Genomic DNA, 23356 nt, shown 5'->3' with positions numbered 1-23356 from the left:
AGGGACTTGTCCCTTGACCAGCTGCGTGTCACCCAACTCAGCCCAGCACAGAGGGGATCTGCACTTGCGGCCATAGAGGGCTTCGAACGGCGCAGCCTTGATGCTGGTATGGTAGCTGTTGTTATAAGAAAATTCAACCAAAGGAAGATGAGTATCCCATGACGCGCCGAAGTCGATGACGCAGGCTCTCAACATGTCTTCCAAGGTTTGGATGGTTCTCTCACTCTGTCCATCTGTTTGAGGATGGTAAGCTGTGCTCATATCCAGCTTAGTTCCAAGAGCCTTCTGTAGTGACTGCCAGAACCTAGAAGTGAACCTGCTATCCCGATCGGAAATGATGGACACAGGTACACCGTGCAGTCGGACCACCTCTTGGATGTAGATTCGCGTGAGTTTTTCCATTTTGAAGTTTTCCTTGATAGGAAGGAAGTGAGCAGATTTGGTCAGTCGGTCGACAATTACCCAAATGGTGTCGTACCCACTCGGAGATTTGGGTAACTTGGTAATGAAATCCATAGTAATCATTTCCCATTTCCATTCAGGTATTTCGGGTTGTTGGAGTAGGCCGGAGGGTTTTTGATATTCGACCTTCACTTTGGCGCAAGTCAGGCACTTGCCCACGAAGGTAGCGATTTCGGCCTTCATATTTGGCCACCAATACAGTTTCTTGAGATCCAAGTACATCTTATCCGCACCTGGGTGTACAGAGTATTTAGTATTATGGGCTTCGTTCATGACAACCTCTCTGAAACCTCCGAACTTTGGGGTCCAGATTCGGTCCATGAAACAATAGACTCCGTCGTTCCTGATCTCAAGATTCTTATCCATTCCTCTCAGGGCTTCGCCTGACACATTTTCTGGTCTTAAGGCTTCCAGCTGAGCCTCTTTGATTTGCGCGGATAAGTGGGAATGGATAGTCATAGTCAGTGCCTTCACCTTACGACCTGAGTATTCTTTCCGGCTGAGGGCATCTGCCACCACATTGGCCTTGCCGGGATGGTAGCGGATTTCACACTCGTAGTCGTTGAGTAGTTCAACCCATCGCCGTTGTCTCATGTTCAGCTCCTTTTGGTCGAGGATGTGTTGTAGACTTTTATGGTCAGTAAAGATGGTGCACTTAGTTCCGTAGAGATAATGTCTCCAGATTTTTAATGCAAAGACCACTGCTCCCAATTCTAGGTCGTGAGTCGTGTAGTTGACTTCGTGTACTTTCAGTTGCCTGGAAGCATAGGCGATGACCTTGTCTCGTTGCATTAGGACACAACCGAGACCTTGATTGGACGCATCGCAGTAGACAACGAAGTCTTCCGTCCCATCGAGAAGGGACAGGATAGGTGTGCTGCACAAGGCTCGCTTCAGTGTTTGGAACGCAGTGTCTTGCTTTTCGCTCCAACAAAAGGGTATACCTTTCTGAGTTAGAGTGGTTAAGGGTTTGACAATTTTGGAGAAATTTTGAATAAATCTGCGATAGTAGCCAGCGAGACCCAAGAATTGACGGATTTCGGTGGGTGTTTTTGGTGCTGACCAGTTTTCTATCGCTTTGATCTTTGAAGGATCCACGTGTATGCCCTCCTTGCTTACCACGTGACCAAGGAAAGTAACCTTCCGGATCCAGAATTCACATTTGGAGAATTTCGCGTACAGTTGCTCCGATCTAAGAGTTTCCAACACTAGCCTCAAGTGTTGTTTGTGATCCTCTTCGCTTTTGGAATAGACAAGTATGTCGTCGATGAATACGATAACAAACTTGTCCAGGAAGGGACGACACACCCGGTTCATCAAATCCATGAACACTGCCGGTGCGTTGGTTAGACCGAAGGGCATAACTACGAATTCGTAGTGACCGTATCGAGTCCGAAAGGCTGTTTTGGGAACGTCACCCTCATGGACTCGCAGCTGATGATACCCTGATCTTAAATCGATTTTGGAAAAGTATCTAGCTCCTTGAAGTTGATCGAAGAGGTCGTCTATCCGAGGAAGAGGATAACGGTTTTTGATTGTGAGCTTGTTCAGCTCTCGGTAATCGATACACATTCGAAAAGATCCATCTTTCTTTTTCACGAATAAGATCGGGGCTCCCCACGGCGAGGAACTCGGTCTGATGAATCCTTTACTGAGCAGCTCATTAAGCTGACTAGATAACTCTTGCATTTCTGCCGGAGCTAATCGATAAGGAGATTTGGCTACGGGGGTAGCTCCGGGGATTAAGTCGATACGAAACTCCACTTGGCGTTCAGGAGGGATTCCTGGGAGATCTTCTGGAAAGACATCAGGAAAATTGCAGACTTCAGGGATGCTCTCGAGGTCTTTAACTTCCTGCTTTTCGTTAACGACATGGGCTAAGAATGCATAACACTCCTTCCGTAGGAGTTTCTGGGCTTTGATGCACGAAATGATACGAAGGTTTGAACTGAGTTTATCCCCGTAGATTACAAGAGTTTCATCCGAAGGAAGATTGAGACGAATCGCTTTTTCGAAACAGAGGATGTCTGCACGATTGGGGCTCAACCAATCCATGCCAACGATGACATCAAAGCTTTTTATGGAGACTGGCATAAGGTCAATGAGAAATGAACGGTCGTTCAAGGATAGGGTACACCCTACGTATATCTCGTTAGTGCTCTCTTTCTCACCATTAGCCATTTCGACGGTAAACTTCTCGGTTAATGGTTGGGATTTTTGCCTAAGAAATTGTTTGAATGCATGACTAACAAAGCTCCTTTCAGCACCAGAATCGAAAAGAATGCATGCATAAGAGTTGTCGAGGAGAAACGTACCCGTGACAACGTTGGGGTCAGCGACTGCCTCTTCTTGTCCCATGGTTAGAACTCTCCCGGTGTTGTTGGTTGTTGCTGCTTTGGGGCAGTCCCTTTTGAAATGCCCAACCTCCCCACAGTTGTAGCAGGCTTGGCCAACACCTGCTCCAGAGGTTTGAGTAGTTTGCTAAACTGGCTTTCTGCAGTCTCGAGCCAGATGGCCCTTTTTACCACATTTGTTGCAGTGCTTTTCACGACAGAGCCCGGAAGCACGATGGTGGTAACTGCACTTATCGCACCAGGGAAGAGTACCAGTGTATGCACTGTTAGGGGTTTGAGTTGCAGGAGAGGCGACAGGAGTTGTAGCAGCGTGGACTGCCACAGTTTGCTGTCTTTTCGAGGGTCCTTGCGAACCCTGACCCTTTCGCTTGTTCCAGAATTTCTTCTTATTTTCACTACTCCCTTTAGCCGGCTCAGGAGTGGCTATCACTTCGTCGGGCTCGTCGCTATGATCAATCAGGGTTTGCGCCAAACACTTAGCGCTGTCGAAGGTTTCTGGCCTTGTAGCCAAAACATTTCCCTTGGTTGGCTGGGTCAGCCCCCAAATGAATCATTCGATCTTTTTGCTTTCCGGGTCCTCGAACCTAGAAGTGTAGGAGGCAATGTCAGAACCCTTCATCTTTAGGGTCCAAAGTTCGTGTTCGAGTTTCTGCATCTCGCCCCGTGGGCAGTACTGGGCTATCATGAGTTCCTTCAGTTTGTCCCAACCCATGACATTTGCCACGGGTAGGGTTAAGGACTTGACCCGGCCATTCCACCAGGTTAATGCTTTGTTGAGGAAAGTGCAAGCGGCGTACTTCACTTTGTTGGCCTCGGAGACTGCGCAAATTTCGAATATGGACTCAATCTTTTCGAACCATTGAGTCAGAGCAATAACACCTCCCTTGCCATCGAAAGATGTGGGTTTTGCGTTCATGAAATCTTTATAAGAGCATTCTTTCTGGTGTCCCTGACCACCTTCCTGAATTTGAGGATGCATACCACCTCCCTGACCACCAGATCCACCGGGATTCATTTGTGACATCGCAGCAGCCACGACAGCAGTAACAGCTGCCTGAAACATGACAGGATCAAATTGGGGAGGAGGCGGTGGTGGAGGAGTGTCGTTGTTTCTCCTGGTAGATCTCCTTCGGGGAGGCATCTTGATCTGAAATGACCAAGAAAGAGGAGGATGGAATTTAGAGATATGAAGCAAGGATATATCTCATAATAATTTTTAGAGTGTTCTACTACACGATAGGACAGGAAAATTACTTGAAGTAAGTAAACTATCGCTAAGGGAGGAATGAGTAGTAACACTCGGAACGGATTTCCATGAGGTATTTCGTTCGGACTAAAATACTCCCATAGTATTTTATGTTGAATGGATATTAGGTAAATTATAGGCCTGCTGTACACCACGGTCACTCCCAAGCACATGTTGGCCGTGTCTCGAATGAATATAGTTGATCAGGCTATATTGACCCTAGACATGACTACATAACTGCCCAGGTTTAACCACAGTGCACAACGCCCAATTTACTTATGCTTTGCTCTCTTCGCGATACGGATTTCGGTACTCGGGAATTACCTGTATACTTTTATAAAAATACTTATATTTTAAAAGCATACTTTTAGTTTAAGCTCTCAGGCCCCTTAGTGTTTATAGTTGTATACCATGTAAGGTTCGGTATACTTAGTTCACTATAAACCTGGCTCTGATACCAATCTGTCACACCCCGAAACCGATGGCGGAAACGTTCCGGGGCGGAGTGACGTCATGTAGAGTATCACAACCAATGTACATAGCAAGCATAGTAAACACAACCATTACATTACATGAGAAAGTTTTACATTTGTTTGAAAATAAAGTACTACAAGTTTTCTTAGATACATTCGTTAGAACAAAAGTGAAGACGAGTCTTCTATATGCTCCGTCTTCTCCAAAAGTTAGTGGGAGTACCTGTCTATGGATGCCCTGAGAATACAAGCAGTTTTAAAATATCAGCATAAAGCTGGTGAGTTCATAAGCGGTTTGTTTTCCGGAAAAAGATTCAGTTTCCTTTTGTTTCATGAACAGTTGATATCCAAGAAAATCCCGTATTTTCTTATAAAAGTATTTTGGTTATCCCTTTGTTACACAATTTGAATTAAGAAAATCCTGCAAATTTCCTTATGAAAATATGATTTGATTTCTCGTTCGATGTACCATACAACCTTGTTTATGAAAAGTTTCGTTATCCCAAGAAAACCCTATGTTTTCTTATGTTGAGCTTTCATTGGTTATCGATTCTGAAATGATGTGTACAAGTACCTACCATACTTGTATCGTTTGAGTGAAACACACTAAATGACTGGTATCCCGTAGTAAGCGTATTAGTTTTGACACGTACACAAAACTAATAAGTAAGTAGTGAACTAGTAGTAATCAAAGACAGTTATTACTAGGAGGTTAGTTCACTAGGTTCGTTATTACTTTATCAGTAAATCTTCATTATCTAAGTTGCGAGTTCCATAACCATACGATAGACTAGACATGGCAATAAGAAGTCCATCGTCATTTTATGACTTTTGTCACCCATGGACCTGACGATCCAACTGTAGCTAGCAGCAGGGTGCGGGGTAGTCAGTCCCGTATAGATCTATACACTCAAGTCACGCTCTCCCTCCAAGAGATTCTGGTTACGGGAGTAGTCCTCCACTCTCGTATCCGTTGTGGAGTGTTACCGAGGACGTGTCTCCAATCATAAGAATAATGGGTTTTACAAGTAATAGTATAGAAAATCCCGGTTTATGAAAAGACACGAAATCCTTGTGAAATGTAAAAATATAACATTTTATAATGAGTTTCACAATTTGTTTTGAAAACTAACTCCACGAGTTAGACGGTTGGTTAAAATGGATTTTCGATGTTTAAAACATATTGAACATGTAGTTATGTTATACGAAATAACAGATTTGAGTACAAGTTTCCTTGTACTTTTGCTTGTATTCCCCCCCTGAAAACATGAAAAACACAGAAAATGGTGTAGGGGTATGAACTCACCTGACGTGAATGTGCCGATTTAGATGCTATGTATCAGTTTAGGGCTTGAACACACGCGAGGTTCCTATGTAACATGAAGAAATACATAATTGTATCTAATTAGACTTTGTTTTTACCAAGATAGTAGGATAATACACTCCGAGGCACGAAAACACTTCAATTCAAGTGTTAGGAATGATACGGGTTGTATCTAAGGAGTGTAGGGCCTAGATAAGGTGTTTACTCTTCAAGTGCAAACCCTTAGGGAGTTTACGATCCAAAGGCCATATCCCCCATGAGTTTACGGCCGTAAACTCATGGGTGTGGTGGTTTGAGTGATCCAAGGTCTCATCTTGCACACGGGAAGGTTCTAAGGTTGATTCTATGGCTTAGAAAGTGATCGGGACATGAAATGGCCTTGGAAATAGGGTTTACGGTCCTTGGACCACCTTTGGGGAGTTTACGGTCGTAAACACATGGGTTTACGGCCGTAAACCCACCTTTGCCCATGTTTGTCCATTTTCCAAGTGTTTTGGTGGTTTGTAGGCCATTCATGCAAGTTCTAGACTCAAATGCAAGCCATGCAAAGTGTTTGGAGCATTAAAACACCTTTGGAAGGTGTTTACGGTTTTGGGAGACGTTCCCAAACCGTAAACTCATGTTTACACTTCTTTGGACATGTTTTAGGGTTCTAAGATCATTCAAACAAGTTTCAAGGCCATTAGAGATGCATTGGAAGGGTTAAGGAGCATCAAAACCCCATTAAAGGGTGTTTACGGTTCTTGAATATTCAAGGACCGTAAACTCATGTTCATGGCCAAAAACTCATGATTTTGTGGATCTAACTCCATGCATGTAAGGATCTAAGCATTAGAAGATGTTTGGAAGGGTCTTGGGGCTTCAAAACCCCCATTGAAGGAGTTTACGGTTTTTGGGAGGCTCCCCAAACCGTAAACACGAGTTGTTGATGCATTTGAGAGTTTAAGACATGGATTTGCATGCATGTTAGGATAAACCACTCGTTAGGAAGGATCACTTACCAAATTGGAGCTTGAAAGTGAAGATCCTTGAGAGAAATCCGATTTTAGAGAGAGAAAGTAGAGAGAGAAAGTTTAAGTGTGGGAAAAGCTCAAATGGTGGTCACTCCACCCTTTTTATGTGTGACTAGAGTTAGTGACCCGGTGGGAATACACCCAATACGGACATTAAACGGAGCTTAATATTCTACCCGGGTAAATAACCATTACCCGTATTAGTCGTAGTCTAGAAATTCTCAAAAGATTATTTAGAGTGTTTTTACTCAAATAAATATTTCGTTCTGCCACATACGAAATTATAATAATAGTTCTAAATGAATTATTTAATTTGAAAATTAACGGAAAACCCAAAATAAAAATGAAATTTTTATTAACGGAATGAGTTACGTTAACGGAATATCTTTCGGGTTGTCACACCATGGGTATGGATTTGGGTTATACCCATGACCCTTGGAATCCTACATAAAAATATGTGCCCCATAGCCTAAAACTGCTTACACAATTATCTTGGAGTTCATGGAGGTGTTTTAGTGTATGGAAATTCTCTCTCAAGAGTCACCTTTGTCCTAGGTGTGTTGTAAGCCATTTGAGGCATTCGTACTTTTGGTGCTAAGCTCTTAAGGCCAAATACAACAAGGTTTCAAGCTACCATAATAGGTATGTCATCCTAACTAGTATTTTATATTGTTCATGTCAATTGCATAATAGTTATAGGCTTAATGCTTTGGAAACACTATTACATGTATAATTAGAGAAAAAATAGATCCAAGACATTTAGGGTTTTATGTGCACCATAGGATGTTGTAGTATACAAAATCCCAACACGACTGCCTTATGATGCAAATTATACAAAGAACATGATCTAATAGACTGTCAAATAATAGACTCGACCCTAGGACCACAACCAGACAAGGAATAGGAAATAAGGCCAAATCAATTATTCTAAGGCTATAAGATCATAACAGTATGCAATTTTTAAAACATACACTTAGCAGTTACTAATACCAATAATCATTTCTCTTCAAGCATAACATCTAGTGTGACAACCCGAAATTTTCATTAATATAATTTCCACAGTCAAACACTTCAAATATTAGTCAAAAACATTTCAGTACATTTTTGGCCGGATTTAAGTCCGTTTGGTGTTTTATTTATTTTTTTCGTCAAACGATTAAAAATAAGAAAGTGACGTTATTAGTTAAGTGTAACGAGTAAAACAACTCGATACCTTAGCAAGGTGTTTACGGCCAAACAAGTGGTGTTTGGGCCGTAAACACCCTTTTCCCAAGACTCATGCATATAGCATGAGTTTACACTCTAGTCTTCATTTTTCCACTCCCTACTCAAGAACACAAGACTTTTTCTCTCAAGTATCATAAGTCCATCCTTCCAATTCCGCCAAAAGTGTAAGTTTTCCTTCCAAAATTCTTTCATACAACACTTAATCTAGTGTTTATACATCTTTTCATCCATGGATTTTCGATTTTTACATAGATCTTCAAGCATTCATCAAAACACCAAGAACACCAAGAACACGCACTAGTGTTCTTGGGTCCTAAACACCTCTAGAAGCTTCATGTAAGTAAGTATGCTCTTCCTAACTAGTTATTGGCTTGGTGTGCTTACAAATCCATGGAATGAACACCAAAAACCCCCAAGAACATGGGTTTACGGTTTGGGAATCTCCCAATACCGTAAACACGCCTAAAAGGGGTTTTGATGCCCCAAACTCCTTCCTATGCTTGGTTAATGAACTAGGGACTTGCATGCATGATCTAAGAACCACAAAACACGAAAAGGATAAAGTGGCAAGGGTTTACGGCCGTAAACTCTAGGGTTTACGACCGTAAACTCCCAAGGAGTGGTCCAAGGACCGTAAACTCCAAGGGAGTACCATTTCGGCTCCTAACCACTTCCTATGCCTTTGATTCAACTCTAGGACACTTCTATGTGAAACATGCGACCTTAAAACACACAAACATACCATTCCCATGATTTTACGGCCGTAAACTCATGGGGGAAATGGTCCTCCAACCGTAAACAGACATAGGGGTGACCATTTGAAGTGTAAACTCCATAGTGAGGCCATACACTCCTTAGAAGCAACCCTTAGCACTCCTCGCACTTGAAACAAAGTGTTTTCATACATTAGAGTGCCTTTACTTAATTAGTGATTAAATAACTAATTATACGTATTTATGTATCACTACATGTTACATAGGATCAGTGTGTGTGTTCAAGTCCGCATTTAACACCTAGCATCCTACCCCGCACTTCCATTCACTTCACTCACTACAGGTGAGTTCATACCCCTTAATCAACCTTTTAAATGTTTTAAATGCGTTTATGGGGGGGAATACAAGTTGAATCAATCAAGTTATAGTATCAATCACATGTGATTTATAACTTGCAACCAAAAAGGATTTTCAATACTTTTAACTGCTTTACTAACAAAATTGCTTTAAATGTTTATCAAACTCATTTTCATGTTAAATACCTTTGTGTACCAAAGGCATGCAACCAACCTTACTATTTAACTATAATAGGTATAGTTAAGGATTACTACTCGTTTCTACTATTACAATGGTACCTACCAGAGCCAGAACAGTTATGAGTCAATACATGTTAAACACTATAAGAAGAGAATACTATATACTATACAAGAGAACACTCTATACACTATACCAGAAAGTACATTATACATTATACAAGAGAACATACTAAAATAGAATGTGACATACTATCTCTCGATACGACACTTCACTGTGCTATCACCTTGTAACCAGAGTCTCCTGGAGGGGGAGCAGGCATTATGTGTATAGATCTATACGGGACAGACACTCCCACATCCTGACTGCTAGCTACAGTCCGAGCCGACTAGTCCCAGGGGTGACAAAATGTCACATATCTACATATGACTCGGAGGGTCATCAAGGATTCCTGATTCCAATTATGTTGTGACCTACTCACGACCTTGCGAACTGGCCCACCCTTTCCTAAGTCACCTGAACGAATCCTTGAATGCCACGACTACCCTGTAGTCTTTCTGTACTTTCCACATTATCCAAACGCTTGTGAATGCTACGGCTCCCCCGCAGTCTTACAACACTTTCCACACTATCTGATTGCTTGTGAATGCTATGGCTTCCCCCACGGTCTTACAACACTTTCCAGACTATCTGACCGCTTATGAATTCTACGGCTACCCCACAGTCTTACAACACTTCCCACACTATCTGACTACTAGTGAATGTTACGGCTCCCCCGTATTCTTACAACACTTTCACCCTAACTAACCATTAGTGAATGTTATAGCTCCCCCACAGTCTTACAACACTTTTTACCCAATGGACCAGTAGTGAATGCTACGGCTCCCCCGTAGTCTTACAACACTTTCACCCTAACTAACCATTAGTGAATGCTACGACTCCCCTGTTGTCTTACAACAGTTTCGCCCCAACGGACCAGTAGTGAATGCTACGACTCCCCCGCAGTCTTACAACACTTTCTCCCTAACACAATCGCAACCCAATTCCTTACACCTAATCTATCAATTCGAATCACACACAGAGTCAAGCACACACTCGACCGAACACCCAAACTGAACTCAATTCTTGACCGAAACCCCAACCTGATTCCCTAAATTTTGCTATCAAGCATTAAGAAGACGCGATTCACAAGTTGGGGAGTTTTAACGAACTCCAAACTCAAACAAACCCTCAAACCAAACAGCCGCTTGGACCGCCTTCCTCCCTGACGGGGATATGCAACTCATCGTAGTTTTATAACCGCTCCTGCTCCTGAATACCTGAATGATTCTCCCCCACTTCGATTTGACAAGTACTCATGGCACACGAGAATTAAAGGATTTCTGAAATCCTTCTTACCCCCTAACGGTCTGCTGAACACTTATTAAAGCCCAACAACACTATTGATCCCAAATACTTTAGATGATGCTACACCCAACACTTGCAACCCTCATAGTTGATGCCCAAACTAAAATCTCAGCAATGGACCACCTCCCTAGTCTCCCCTAGACGCCAATCAACATGTATGGAAAGACTACTGAATCCTAACGATACAGATGAGTTAACCCACCGAATCCTAACCATAATCCTCCACACAACGCCCCTGAACCGATCTCGAGTACCACCCAATATGCAACCAAGCACTTGGACCTCGCTATACGAGAAATGACCTTTCAATAACCCACTAATGATTCATGGCATGCAAAAGACGTAAGATACTCCCCCAAGATACAGTCCAAAGATGACATAATCACAACCCAAAGACAACACGAACCCAACATACTATAAGATTCCAGGCAACAAGAAACCGATAGCCACCAAAAGAATCGTAAACGATAACACACCCGCCGAACCACCTGCTGGAGCACTGGCATCCCTTGCATCCCTAGGGAGTAATCTCTACTGACATGATCAACGTACTACGGTTGTAGCAACCCATACTTCTGGATTGGCAAGCTCCATGGTGCCTTTCTCGCACGCGCTGCACTGACCCCGACCCTGCTGGCCTCTCCAACCCTATTTAGAAATCTTGGGTCTTTTCCTAAGTCCCTCCACTAAATGCACCTGACCTGATCCTCTCTCCCTGAGGTACCCTAAATCGATCTCCTGCCCTCGGACTCTAGGTTTCATATCATTTATGGTCTGGCACCCGGACACTCTCACTAGCTCAATCGTCAACAGCTGAACTGCAACAGCTGGAGCAAACTCTGCCCTATTACAGGCTATAAACTACTCCCAAAACATAGTCTCCAATCCCGAAAGCGCAATAGATCGCACAATCAATCCTTGTCGGCCGATACAAGAGATACAAGGTGAACTAAACCTTAGCTCCTAAGGGGTATGGACTAGTGCAGAAAACACTTTCCATCTCCTTAGTCCAACGCGAACTCAAATCCCTGGAATTCCTTCCACTAACTGGCTCACCACCGGAGCTAGAACTAAACCCTGGTCCTTCCCTATACGTTCTCATCCTCATCCTGCAAAGCAGCTATTCCCACGGTCCAAGCATAACCAAGAATTCTCCTTCCCATAAGCTTCTAAGATTCTCCAAGACTCTCACCGATTCGAGTATGGATCCCGTGCTTTCAGTAGTAAGGACCAATACTACCTTCTACACATATCCATAATTTCCTCAGCAATCCTCCTGAATCCTCTAAATCACCTACTCCAGTGATGCACCAAATATCCGCTAGACAGCAGCACAATACCCACCGAAGCAACTCCTAGGCTCCCAACCTCACTAAACCGCCCCACTAACTCACTGAAGCGTATCCTAGGCTTTCCTAGGTTCCCAACCTCGCCCTTCCATCAACTGCTGAAGAACTCCCCATGATGTCGGCCATCCACCTCCTGAATATCATCATATTCACTTAGTAGCTGACTCCCATTATTCAAGAGTTCCACAAAGCACAAAGCAAGCAACATTCGTGCAGTAACTCCAACCCATGAAACTATCATAGAACATTCAGCCCACATACCACAACTCATGCTATCCACATCCACCCTCACTGTCGACTTGTTGGATTAGGTGTCTAAGCCCATAACTATAATTGGTATATACTTGACCCGAGAGTAGCATGGTCCATTTGGGTTGCATATCATCAGGACAATTTGTTAGGACAGACTTTTGAGAAGAGGTTATTTATGATTTATTAATATATTATAAGTTATAATATATTAATATGAAATCATATGATTTAATTAGTATTGATCAAGAATTAGTTTGAAATTAATTTTGTGATCAACAGAGACTAATTAAATCTATGGGGACTAATTATGGTAATTAGTTATATATATATATATATATATATATATATATATATATATATATATATATATATATATATATATATATATATATGTTTTGGGCTTATGATCCATGTTGAACTATGTTTATATATGGATACATAAAGAGTTGGGCCACATGAACCATAGATCATAAACCCATGGGTATGGATTTGGGTTATACCCATGACCCTTGGAATCCTACATAAAAATATGTGCCCCATAGCCTAAAACTGCTTACACAATTATCTTGGAGTTCATGGAGGTGTTTTAGTGTATGGAAATTCTCTCTCAAGAGTCACCTTTGTCCTAGGTGTGTTGTAAGCCATTTGAGGCATTCGTACTTTTGGTGCTAAGCTCTTAAGGCCAAATACAACAAGGTTTCAAGCTACCATAATAGGTATGTCATCCTAACTAGTATTTTATATTGTTCATGTCAATTGCATAATAGTTATAGGCTTAATGCTTTGGAAACACTATTACATGTATAATTAGAGAAAAAATAGATCCAAGACATTTAGGGTTTTATGTGCACCATAGGATGTTGTAGTATACAAAATCCCAACATGACTGCCTTATGCATGCAAATTATACAAAGAACATGATCTAATAGACTGTCAAATAATAGAATCGACCCTAGGACCACAACCAGACAAGGAACAGGAAATAAGGCAAAATCAATTATTCTAAGGCTATAAGATCATAACCGTATGCAATTTTTAAAACATACACTTAGCAGTTACTAATACCAATAATCATTTCTATTCAAGCATAACATCTAGTGTGACAACCCGAAATTTTCATTAGTATAATTTCCACAGTCAAACACTTCAAATATTAGTCAAAAACATTTCAGTACATTTTTGGCCGGATTTAAGTCCGTTTGGTGTTTTATTTATTTTTTTCGTCAAACGATTAAAAATAAGAAAGTGACGTTATTAGTTAAGTGTAACGAGTAAAACAACTCGATACCTTAGCAAGGTGTTTACGGCCAAACAAGTGGTGTTTGGGCCGTAAACACCCTTTTCCCAAGACTCATGCATATAGCATGAGTTTACACTCTAGTCTTCATTTTTCCACTCCCCACTCAAGAACACAAGACTTTTTCTCTCAAGTATCATAAGTCCATCCTTCCAAATCCGCCAAAAGTGTAAGTTTTCCTTCCAAAATTCTTTCATACAACACTTAATCTAGTGTTTATACATCTTTTCATCCATGGATTTTCGATTTTTACATAGATCTTCAAGCATTCATCAAAACACCAAGAACACCAAGAACACGCACTAGTGTTCTTGGGTCCTAAACACCTCTAGAAGCTTCCTGTAAGTAAGTATGCTCTTCCTAACTAGTTATTGGCTTGGTGTGCTTACAAATCCATGGAATGAACACCAAAAACCCCCAAGAACATGGGTTTACGGTTTGGGAATCTCCCAATACCGTAAACACCCCTAAAAGGGGTTTTGATGCCCCAAACTCCTTCCTATGCTTGGTTAATGAACTAGGGACTTGCATGCATGATCTAAGAACCACAAAACACGAAAAGGATAAAGTGGAAAGGGTTTGCGGCTGTAAACTCTAGGGTTTATGACCGTAAACTCCCAAGGAGTGGTCCAAGGACCGTAAACTCCAAGGGAGTACCATTTCGGCTCCTAACCACTTCCTATGCCTTTGATTCAACTCTAGGACACTTCTATGTGAAACATGCGACCTTAAAACACACAAACATACCATTCCCATGATTTTACGGCCGTAAACTCATGGGGGAAATGGTCCTCCAACCGTAAACAGACATAGGGGTGACCATTTGAAGTGTAAACTCCATAGTGAGGCCATACACTCCTTAGAAGCAACCCTTAGCACTCCTAGCACTTGAAACAAAGTGTTTTCATACATTAGAGTGCCTTTACGTAATTAGTGATTAAATAACTAATTAGACATATTTATGTATCACTACATGTTACATAGGATCAGTGTGTGTGTTCAAGTCCGCATTTAACACCTAGCATCCTACCCGACACTTCCATTCACTTCACTCACTACAGGTGAGTTCATACCCCTTAATAAACCTTTTAAATGTTTTAAATGCTTTTATGGGGGGGGGGGGGAATACAAGTTGAATCAATCAAGTTATAGTATCAATCACATGTGATTTATAACTTGCAACCAAAAAGGATTTTCAATACTTTTAACTGCTTTACTAACAAAATTGCTTTAAATGTTTATCAAACTCATTTTCATGTTAAATACCTTTGTGTACCAAAGGCATGCAACCAACCTTACTATTTAACTATAATAGGTATAGTTAAGGATTACTACTCGTTTCTACTATTACAATGGTACCTACCAGAGCCAGAACAGTTATGAGTCAATACATGTTAAACACTATAAGAAGAGAATACTATATACTATACAAGAGAACACTCTATACACTATACCAGAAAGTACATTATACATTATACAAGAGAACATACTAAAATAGAATGTGACATACTATCTCTCGATACGACACTTCACTGTGCTATCACCTTGTAACCAGAGTCTCCTGGAGGGGGAGCAGGCATTATGTGTATAGATCTATACGGGACAGACACTCCCACATCCCGACTGCTAGCTACAGTCCGAGCCGACTAGTCCCAAGGGTGACAAAATGTCACATTTCTACATATGACTCGGAGGGTCATCAAGGATTCGATCGTCAATCAGCATGGTTACATACGAGTTCACATTCGGACCTTTAATTAATACATTAAGAATTAAAGGAAAAACATACTCCCCGAGGTGTATTGTACAGTTAATATCACCTAGAGTCTGCATTTTTATTACATTAGCCGGCAGTGATACTGCTGGGGTAAAATACTATTTTCCCAAGTACTTTACATGAACAAAGTTAAAAAGTATATTTTCCTACTGATAGTTTCACTGGGGGAAAACTTTTACATTTTAAGGGATCAAACATACAAATAACCGGGTCTTGGTAGAAGACTACTTTTACTGGAAAACATAGGGTTTTCTAGGGAGCATACTATTTTCCTACATTGAGATCAATTATCATACTATATTTATATGCTCATTTTTATACAAGCAACGACACTAAATACTTATGAACTCACCAGATTTATGCTGATACTCGCTTTCAAAATAACTTGTATTCTCAGGTCATCCGTAGACAGGTACAGATGCAACTTTTGAGAAGATGGAGCACTTACAAGACTCCTCTTTATTTTGATTATATTTTTGGTGTCTAACAAACTGTACAGAACACGCTTGTATTACAATTATTATATTAATGCAATGGATGTTGTTGCTTGTCTTTACTATTATGCATTGTTATGATACTGTACATGACGTCCTCCACCCCGGAACGTATTCCGCCGTTCTCGGTTTTGGGGTGTGACATCTAGTATCCCTAAGGCTACAAGCATCACATGTCAGGCCAATCTATCGCAGAGTAATCAACACTAGCATGCAAGTCTACCACCTCATAATACATACAAAGGAATCTCTCATAGACCTAACTAGCATGCGATTCACAGATTCATAAATCAAGTCATAACAGATGACACATAGAGGTATTTTAGGGAAAACTTACTTGATCTTGGCCGATTGCACGAACCACACCCTTTCTTGTCTTAGAAAACTCTTTCCTTGAAAACATTTATCTTTTGAAAACTTTACAGATCCTCAATTTGAGTTCAGACACACCCGAAAGTATGTCCGAATCCCTCAAACCAAGGCTCTGATACCAACTTGTAACGACCAAAAAATCAAGGGTAAAAATTTTATTTTTATTATAGTCAAAACATATAAATCTTTTAAATCCAAGCTTTCCAAAAACATTGCTAATTAAAAACATTTATCAGAGTTCGTCCCAAAATCACATATTGCGGAAAACACGGATGTGTGCGCTGCGATCAAGTCGGGCCCTTCCTTTCCAAACCAATGATATCTGAAACCATAAACAAAACTTTAAGCACGAAGCATAGTGAGTTCCCCAGAGCATACCCCACATAATCCATGTAATCAGATAAACCATATCAATCACATAAGCCATACATATAAACATATAGGGATGTCCTAGGCTCCCCCAAGGTCTTACTCCAGGATGTCGTGGGCTCCCCCAGGGTCTTACACCTATGTGCCATGGGTTCCCCAGATGGTCTTTACCTGGAAAGCCATGGGCTCCCCCACATGGTCTGATATCCAATTGTCATGGGCTCCCCCTATGGTCTTTACCTAGAATGCCATGGGCTCCCCCACATGGTCTGATATCCAAGTGCCATGGGTTCCCCCATGGTCTTTACCTGGAATCCCATGGTCTCCCCCACATGGTCTATTATCCAAGTTCCATGGGCTCCCCCATGGTATTTCATGCAAATATCACAAAGACAACTAGCATATCACATACCACATAATCAACTAGCATACCACATAACACATACTCAACTAGAATACCTCATAACACATAATGGGTCGGCCATGGTGCCTTCGACCTATTGGTATGGTGAGGAGACTGACCTCATACTGCTGAAGTCCCGCGAATAAATCTCTGGCTGATGGCTGATCGATCCCCGAACTGTCAATCATCAAGACAAAACCAAATTAACCATTTGGGTTTCATTGCATAACCTTAAATCCACACTTGGGGTAAATGTACCATTTTACCCCTAACCTAGCTTGGTTCAAAACCAAGGCCCAAATCACACTCTGAAGGCCCAAAATGCAAATAATCAACCAAGGCCCAACATATAGCCCAATTTTCCAAATTGGGACCAAACCTCTACATGGTCTTACATTTAGGCCGAAACATCTATTCTAGTCCAAAAACTTGTCATTCTGATAGTCCAATATCTCATAATCATCAACGCCCAATTATGGCCCACTTATGGCGCTGTTTTCCAAATTGGGACCGAGGCTTTCCAATGGACCTTATCCTAAAGCCCAATGATTTCCTTAGTCCATAAACCTGCTCCCAATTGGCCCACGGAGGCCCACTGCAACTTAGTCCAAGAAATGGCCCAACCCGAGGCCCACAAATACGAAATCCAATCTGAATGAGTACACAATGCGTACTCAACTGTACGCTAAGCGTACATGCTGTTTGGCTTGTACGCTGCGCGTACAGACTTGTACGCCCACTGTACTACTCAATTAAGCCAAATCCTCATTAAGCTCTTAATGCTTGGTCCAACAAGTCCAAACCATAGATCTGATGTTGGCTTTTGAGCATTCTAACACACCTATGGTGTACGTGCAACCCTAAATACCTTGGATCTATGTTTTCTCTATTATACATGCAAATATCAATTTTCCAAGGTATTGTTCTAACTAGCATAATATAAAGTACATGCAATATAAAATCTAGTAGAATTACATACCTCTTTGTTGGTACTTGATTTCTTTAAGCTTTAAGAGCTTAGCCCCAATAGTGTGGAAGCCTCAAATGGAATCACAAATCACCAAAACACCTTGGAAGAACTTGAGAGAATATGTATGCACACTAAAATCGGCCCACTCTTATTTTCACACACTTGTGCCAATTTTGTGAGCCAAGGACTCCTTTATATATTATGGAGGATTAGGGTTACATCCATGTAAACCCTAATACCCATGACCTTTCATTTACATAGGATCCATGGGTTAAAAGCTCCATGGACCATCCATGAAAGCTTAGCCCAACCTAAATGAACTTGGCCCATTCCATATATATAAGAGTCCATATTTAATTAGTTCTTTTTGATCACTTAATTAATTTTTGATCAATACTAATTAAATAATATGATTTCATATTAATATATTAGAACTTATAATATTTTAATATAAATCATAAATATACTATTCTCAAAAGACTATCCATATAAATTGTGCCGGTGAAGTGCAACCCAAATGGACCATGCCGGGTCGGGTCAAGTACATACCAAATATAGTTATGGACTTAGACATTAATGCAACAGTCTCCCACTTGGATAAGTCTAAAACTATTATTGAGTATGACTTCAAAACCTAACTGGCAATCGTAGCTCTTAAAGCCGCTGTCGAACTCTGACCTTGTCAATGACTTGTCCATTAGATAAGGGATCATATATTCCTCCATTCTAGATATCATATGGACTGAGACATGGATTATAATCATTCTCTTTGTCCATTTGTTGTTTCCCGATTTTCGATTTATGAAGACTGACTGATTGAACAAATCAAATCAGTCCTGGCTTGGCCAAGCACTCACATGTGTCATCGCTAAATCATCTAGGGGCCCACATATATCGCTTTTATCCCGAAGGTAAAAGGAATGGATAAACTTTGACTCATATGGCTTGTTCTACTACTTGTTGAATCATACACAAAGACACGTTTTATAACATCGAGTTACCAAATGCGTTTTCATGCAATCAATGTATAACCAACTCATAGTAACAACTCATATATCTAGGTTTGAAGAATATAAGATATTATCGTCTCATGATCACTCGTGATAAAATCCATGAAGTGATTCAAATGAGCACGGGTTGAATCCAATACTCAGAACTTATGAGCACTCATGAGTGTTGTAGCACCATTTTGTCCACCAACTTGGACCTCTACAAACCAACCCATGATAGTCTTGATTCATATCTACTTCCAACATATGACCGACTGTGGATGGTTTGAATAACTTAATCATTCAGGAAGAGCGACTTAGTTATTCTGGAAGTCAAAACATGCAAAGTGAAACACAAGAATAAATGAATCAAATATGGTATCAAACCCTATGAATATAAATAAACACTTTTATTTATCACCATACTAATTACTCATTATTCATTGTTTCGGTTTTATCAACTTTATACTTGAATTAAAAACACTAGTTGTCCCATGCTCCAAGCATGTACACTATGTTTTTCTTAAACAATAGCTTTGCCATACACCAAGTATCCACTCTATGTTTGTCTATGATCCTTACTTTGTGAAATAAACCAATTGAACATAATTTCAATGATTCTAATTTCACACTCCCAAATCCTTATCGAAAAATGTGAGAATTTCAAATTCCTATCATTTATCGGAATATGTTTAGATTTTAAACTTATATGTACTGACCCTCCTGTAATGAATATGTACAAAGTCACAAAGACTTGTCAACAGTCATTATAAGGTATTCCAATGGAGATCAACTCCATGGAAACTAAGTCTCATATTCAAAGTACGTTGCTTTGGACATGCTTCTTGCATTAAGTTTTTCTAATCTTACACAGATAACTTCCACCTATGGAGACAACTCCATATTCTCATTTTGACTATCACTTCTGAATAAGAGATGCCTCTTTTCAGAATATGTCAATATGGTCCTTCCAAAATTAGCACTATACTTCTAACTGTCCCTAAGCAACCAATCTTTGGTAAACCTCAGATTGTCCTCGACAATTGCTTAATCATTTTAGTCATATCCAATTCTAGACCTTTTCCCTTCTTAATACCTCTGGGCATTTGGAAAAATTTAGAAATGACAAATATTATAGCACATGCAATCGATCCTGTACCCAAAGCAAATGGTACACGATTCATGATGTCTCACATAAAGACATGATTCTAGACCAGTCTTTTGCTACAATATTTTTATTTGCCATGTTTTCAAAATTTGACTATGAAGAGGGATGCCGTAATCATAATCGAATTTTGAGAACGCAATATATAGAATTTCCTTAAGTTGAACCAATCCAACATGAAATTCATATATATATTCTTGACTAAAGATGATTAAGGTCTCAATCTAAGTCTTTAGAACTGAAATGAAGTATATCCTCTCCCTTAATTATAGCAAAACAACTTTTTCAATCCCTGCAGCCTTACGAATTGAAACTTTTGTTTTCTATAATTAACATTGCTAACTTGCAACACTAACAATAATTATCATGCTCCCACTAACATGATGATTATTAGCATAACACTTATGCTCCCACTAGCTTTGACATGTACTCAGAAATCAGCTGGACTTCTAGAAATCAATACTTTATTGACTTTCTTACCAAAGTTCAGATTTCTGATACGAGATGCTTTGATAAAACTTTATCAAAATCATACACCTTTCCTTAGATATCATGCATGTGTGTCTAAACAATTTCAGAACTATGAAAAGGGATGTCGTAATCATAGTCTCAATTGTTTAGACCTTTTGCCATCTGCTTCAAATCTACTTGGTGGAAGTGTTTCCTCGCCATCATTTTCATGAATCGGAGAGAAACCTTATGACCCTTAGATTTTATGGTGTATGTGTTCTTATCCATGTGAATCATCAAAACCATAGTCACAAGACAAGGATAATGACAAATCCAAACTCATATGGACTGAACTTATGCAATCTTAACTTCTTGCCACCTGGCAGTACAGGGCCTGCCATTGCTTCCAAGTTGTTATGCAACCAATTGATAACTTTCAGAACTCCTATGCAAAGCCAACTTTAACTGGAATGGGCACAAAATATGCAACACAATAGGTTATAAACCTCAAGTCGTGTGCTAGTGAAGAACCTCAGGTTTTATTCTTAATTAGTTCTTGAAATTCTTTTTAGGATCTTTAAGACTCCCACTATCCTCTTGACATATAAGACTATCTTGTCAAGTACTCAAGAGATAGTGCGGATTCTTTATCAAGACAAACACTTCACATAATTGGCCTTAGTTGGTCTTTGTTTTATCCAAAACATAACAACTTACCAATTTCAAATATACAAGAGTAGGACACTTTTACTCTTACATTTGACAAGTGTTTTAAACCTTTCTTTAAGATATGTCACTCAAGTTACAATCTTGGAGTATGACTCTAAGAATTGTTTTGGAACGAAGTATGACTCATCTTCCTGATCTAACCATTTCAACAATTCATGACTCCTCTTCTTAGTCATAAGAATGCACTAAGATGACCTTTAGAGGACTAATTGTGATATGATTTCTAAATCATTAAGATGATCACAAACATGATACTAAAGTACTCTCCCATCTTTTCAGATTTGAGAAACTTTTATCTTTCTGCCTAATTTGATTCTTCCCATTCGTTCTGCCATACATTGAGACTTTTCCAATGCTTCATAATTATACTTAAACTTGTAAGTATAACCATATTTACTAAACTTTAGTAAATCAAATAGTCTTAACGAGCTTTGTGGTGGACATGACCATTGCACAAGAATGTGTACTCGATCCCTTTAGTCCTTCACTTGACTCACACGTCCATGTGAACAAGTAATTAGTATTGATTTTCCAATGCTTCAAAGTTCTCATTCATCGTACTATTCAACTTGCATGATTCCAAGTTTCGGTCCAATTGAAACTTGGGTGATGAGGAATTTTCCTGATTTGGTAAATTTAGACACTACCACAAATGAAAGAATCAAATCCATTTTCCAATATTGCTGTCAGTGGAATCATATAAGCAACAATTTTCCACAAATGCCATTGTAAGGATACTTCAAATAAATAAAATTAAACAATTTTCTTTTATTTTAAAACTTTGCGGAAAAACTTATCCTTACAATCCACATGGAAAATTGTTGTTATCTATTCCTTAGCAATGTATCAAAACTTCTTAAGCAACTGCTCAAAATTCTGATGCGATCGAAATCCACCTTTGCGATCAGAATCAGCATATACTTCCTTTAAGATTTCTCTCTAATCTTTGATTCTTAAAACATCAACATGTGACCCAGTCACATCATGTAATGAGGATCTCAGAATAGAACTTAACAGAGTTAGATAATGGGCTCTACCTGATGTAGAGTCAAACTTATTGACTTTAACATCCTTAGGTAAATTTGGCAGCTTTGCAATCAACGCCCCTTCCTTTGGCAAAATAAACATATGGACCCTTTGGTAATGGGACTATCTCAGACTTAGCCTTTCTCTTTACCATTTGGTCAACCGGGTTGACTATGGCCAATCCCTTTCCATTGGGAAGAGAATGTGTTTTCTAGATTTCCAGTGTCACCATTGTCACTGTCCATAAAGTTTTTGGGAAGTTGATCTTCTAATCAAATTTGCTTTACTATCGTTCCAAATCATTGCTGATTCAGCAACACCAAGCAAATAGATATGATCATTAAGGTTCATGTCATAGTCTGTTTCATAGTAGTCCCAAAGGAACTCACTATGTGACTTAGAAAGTGATTGAACATCCAACTTTCTCAAGACTTTGACACCCAACTCTCCCGGCTTGTCAATATGTTACTTCATCTCTAAGATGTGATCACACATACACCTTGCTTGCCATTAGGGCTTGAGTGACCTTGAACTTGTGGGTTAGGGAGAATAATTGGAGGAGGTGGAGGAAAAGAAGTATGACTTCCATGAGCCAAACTCGGGAAGTCATATTCATTAGGAAAGCTTGCTTTGGGAAGATCATTGTTGTCTAAACCAGACATCAACAATGGGAGAAATTCACGTAAAGTTGATTTAAGTCCTTAATATAACACCCAATATGATATATTAAGGTTAGGACCCAACAAACTATTTTATAACTTGGAAGAGGGATGCCGTAATCCAAGCTATAAAATATTTGAAGGTAGGTGAATGACGATTCACCAATTTCCACCAAGATAAACGAAATGTATTATTAGGTTTTAATTGGTTTTAAAACTCCTAGATTCTTTTGAGATTCATTGAACTTTTCAGTGTCATGTTTCAATCTCGAGTGTGCCCTTCAGGTTTTGTGACTGGGTTG

This window comes from Lactuca virosa, chromosome 9 (genome assembly GCF_052849685.1).
Source record: "Lactuca virosa cultivar CGN04683 chromosome 9, Lactuca_virosa_CGN04683_v6, whole genome shotgun sequence".
Taxonomy (NCBI): Eukaryota; Viridiplantae; Streptophyta; class Magnoliopsida; order Asterales; family Asteraceae; genus Lactuca; species Lactuca virosa.
The sequence above is the reverse complement of the archived record's forward strand: the minus strand, read 5'-3'. Positions refer to the sequence as shown.